The sequence below is a fragment of the Silene latifolia genome, chromosome 11 (genome assembly GCF_048544455.1).
Source record: "Silene latifolia isolate original U9 population chromosome 11, ASM4854445v1, whole genome shotgun sequence".
NCBI lineage: Eukaryota > Viridiplantae > Streptophyta > Magnoliopsida > Caryophyllales > Caryophyllaceae > Silene > Silene latifolia.
The window spans coordinates 98,460,690-98,464,865 of NC_133536.1; the positions used below are offsets into that span (position 1 = coordinate 98,460,690).

General features: G+C 41.3%; 1 non-coding gene across 1 annotated transcript; it reads right to left on the reverse strand.

The window, feature by feature from the left end:
- Positions 1-342: 342 nt before the first annotated feature.
- On the reverse strand, positions 343-449 carry LOC141616616 (small nucleolar RNA R71). The gene has a single exon (XR_012530950.1). It is a non-coding gene; the product is annotated as a small nucleolar RNA R71 (small nucleolar RNA).
- Between the last annotated feature and the right edge of the window lie 3,727 nt (positions 450-4,176).

Below are 4,176 nucleotides of genomic sequence, written 5' to 3' on the forward strand. Positions count from 1 at the left end.
ACCGAGGAGAATCTACCAAATGGTACTCCTACACCGCAACATCTCACCGGAAATTTTATTGCCAAGTCCGCCTTCATCCAACTAGTTGAGAGGAGCCAATTTGGGGGGATGCCTAGTGAGGATCCTCATTCTCATATGGAAACCTTTTGCGATTATTGTGATGCTATCTCTCAAACGGGTGTGACTCAAGACCAAATTAGATGGGTCTTATTTCCTTTTTCCTTAATCGGCACCGCAAAGCAATGGTTGAAGGGCCTTGATAAGGCCACCCTTGGAATAGATTCTTGGAAGAAGTTGGCTCTAGCTTTCTACAAAAAATTCTACCCACCGGAAAAGACCAACATGCTAAGAGCTCAAATTACGGGTTTTAAGCAAAGGGATGAAGAGTCTTTGTATGAAGCTTGGGAGCGGTTTAAAGGTATTTGTCGCTCATGTCCTCACCATGGACTTAGCGAATGGTTTTTGGTGCAACAATTTTGGAATGGTTTATATGAAGATTCTAGGAACATTCTCAATATGGGATCAAATGGAATGTTCACCGAAGTTGATGACAATCAAACATGGAACAAGATTGAGGAAATGGCGGTCCATAACTCACAATATAGTAGACCTCGCAAGGCTACTAGAGGAGGAAAGTATGAAGTGGACGCCGTTACTCAATTAGGTGCCCAACTAAGCTCCCATATCGATACAATCAACTTGAAGTTTGAACAAGCTATGGCTAGACTTGAGGAAAACTCAAAATCATCGAAGCATCATGTCAATGCCATGACGGCATCCTCATCAATCCCAAGTGGGATATGTGAGAATTGTGGAACTTTGGGTCATGACCCAAGTGAGTGTAGGGGGACAATCGAACAAGTGAATGCTTTCCAAGCATATAAAAGTGGTACCCCTTATTCAAATTTTTACAATGAGAACACCAAGTTCCATCCAAATCTCTCATACAAAAGCCAAAATGTTCAAAACCCTCAAACAACATATACTCCACCACCCATGAGAAACCAAAATCAAAGACCCTTTTACAATCAAAACCAAGGTTACCAAAATCAAAATCCATACAATCACCAAAATGACCAAGGTTTTGATGTCCAAAAAGCGGTCCTCCAAATGCAAAAGAATCAACAAGAATTTTTCACCCAAATGCAAAAAGATAGCCAAGCAAAAGAAATCACCATCAACAACATTCTAGCTCACACCAAGATGTTGGAAACCCAATTGACTCAACTAGCATCTTCAAGCTCACAAAGACAAAAGGGGCAATTACCACCTCAAAGTAATCCCCCTAGACATGAAACGGTTAGTGCCATTCACTTGAGAAGTGGTACGAGGTATGAAGCACCGAAGAAGCAAGTTGAGGATGAAGTTGTGGAAGCTAGTGAAAAGGAAGAAATTGTGCAAAACTCCAAAGATGGAGAATCATCAAAAGAAGAAAGTTTAAAGAAAAATGAAGACAAGGACAAAGAGAAGGAGCCCATTGTGATTAGACTTCCTTTTCCAAGTCGTCAAGCCAAGCCCAAATTTGATGATCAACTTGGAAAGTTCATGGAAATTGTGAAGAATTTAGAAGTCTCAATTCCTTTCACGGAATTAATCAATCACGTTCCGGCCTATGCGAAGTATATGAAAGATATCCTCACAAAGAAGAAGTCGATCCGGAAACTTGAGACTATCGCCTTCACTAAGGTGAGTAGTGCAATACTTCAAGGGAGTTCACCTCCAAAGTTAAAGGATCCGGGAAGCTTCTCAATACCGTGTACCATTGGCGACACGACGATCAACAAAGCCTTATGTGATCTAGGGGCTAGTGTGAGTGTCATGCCGTACTCGGTGAGTAAAAGGTTGGGGATGGGAGAGCTTAAATGCACCAACATCACACTCCAAATGGCCGATAGATCGACGAAGACACCGTTAGGGATATGGGAAGATGTCCCCGTGCGAATTGGGATGTTTTTCATCCCGGTGGACTTTGTTATTGTTGATATGAAGGAAGATTCCAACATTCCAATCATCCTAGGAAGACCTTTCCTACACACCGCCGGTGCGGTGATTGATGTGAAACATGGAGATCTCACTCTAGAAGTGGGAGATGAAAGCATAACTTTTAATCTTGACAAGACTATGAGAGCTCCTCGTTTGCATGAGCCATGTTTCATGATTGATCATTATAGCCGAAAAGATGAGAGGAAGAAATCGGAACTCCAATGGAAGAAGAAAATTGAAGATGCTCCATTCAAAGAGCAAGTGAATTATGACAAGGAGAGCTTGCAAAGCTCATCAAAATCAACCAAGGAAGAAGAGGATGGCCTCGTTGGCCAAGAGAAGAAATTGGGAGTGTTGTCTCCATCTAAGCAAGAGATTTTCAATGATCAACTCAATGAAGTTTGTGGTCTTTGGGACGACGAATTTGAAGGGATTTTTAATCCCTACATTGGACATGCCATCGATCATGATCAACAACAAGGGCCACGGTCTATTGAGGACCTCTACCATAATAATGAACAAGCTTTTGATTACTTTTTCAAGGTGTTGAGCAACATCAACAACACCTTGAACATGCCCCCTTGACATCTCATCGAGAATGAGAGTTTGGTGGAGTCCTCCCTAAACCACCACCTGTAAATATTTCTAACTCTCTAACTTACATTTCAATTCTTGTATTGCATTTTTGTCATCTTTGGATTTTTATTTACTTTGATCAAAATAATTGTCATGTAAGAGAGAAGTGAGGGAGGGACTAACAATTTCAATTGATGTGTAGTGCTTTACCTTAGTGTGGGGATGGCAATTGCCTAGGCTATCCATGCCTTAGTAGTGCCCCCACAATGAAGAACACAAGACTTGAAAGAAAGAATGGAAGAATGATAAAGGGAATGCGCTGTGCACGGGTGGAATTGAATCCGTGTACATAGGGGAAGAATCCGAGCGGATTCCCAAGAATCCGCCCGTCTTATGCAATCCGAGCGTCCCCGGAAAAGACGCCCGTCTTGAATCGAGCTGAATTTTGAAATTTTCTTGACTGTTAAAGAATCCGAGCGGATTTCTGAAAATCCGCCCGTCTTGAAGAATCCGTCCGTCTTGTGAGAAAGACGCCCGTCTTTGCAGCTGAGGAAAACAAGCAAATTTCTCTGGATAGAAATCCGTCCGTCTTTGAAGAAATCCGCCCGTCCCGTGTTCAGCAAATTCGAGCGGATTGTACCAAATCCGCCCGTCTTTAGGCGAGTTTTTGCAAAGGTAGAAGAAGCAGAATCCGCACGGATTGAGCCTAATCCGCACGGATTGCCCCTGCAGTTTTGAAATTTTCGGTCTCTTTAAAACCCCTCCCACCTTCCTTCATTCATTCATTCATTCATAAACACTACCCACAACATCAAAACCCTCATCCTCTCCATCATTAAAACAAAAACCCTCAACAACATTCATCAAAATCAAATCAAACCATCCTTCCAACAACAAATTAATCACTCCTTCTTCAAGAACAAAATCAAAACCAAGAACAAAATCTTCAACCTTTGAGTCAATTTTTGTTTTCCTAAAGGCAAAGCCTTTCACCTTCAAATCGATTTGGGCATCCTACAAATTGAAGATTTTTCATTCTTTTCTTGGTTAGTTCATCAATGGCAAGGACTAAGGGAGCAACAAAGGCAACAAAGGCACCAAAGGCTAAGGCACTCTCACAAAGGCAAAAGGCTCTTCAAACAAAGAAAGCTTTGGCTATGGTGGTGGCAACACCAAACTTAGAAGTGCAACAACAACAACAACCTTCTATGGGACCATTAACACCTTCTACTCCGGTAATTAATCAACTTTTGCATTATCCGGAGGTAACTTTTATTTCCGATACCCATAGAAATACCTTTGTCAAGTTTGCTATGAAATCTATTCAATCCACCAAATTCATATGTGAAGATACCTTGGAAAAATTGGGTGTTCTTGAACAAACAAAAGCCTTTTTCAAAGCCATGGGGTTGAAGAAATTGTTTGAAACAAAGGAATTGACATACCCCTCCCTTGTCTTGGAATTTTTAAGTTCTTTGAAAGTCACCAAAGTTGAGAATAGAGAAAATCTCGAGTTTCGTCTAGCTAATGTTAGTAGACGCATTACCTTTACGGAATTAGGTGAAATTTTGGGTCTTAGTGATGAATCGCGTTATCTTAAGCATTATGGAAAGTATG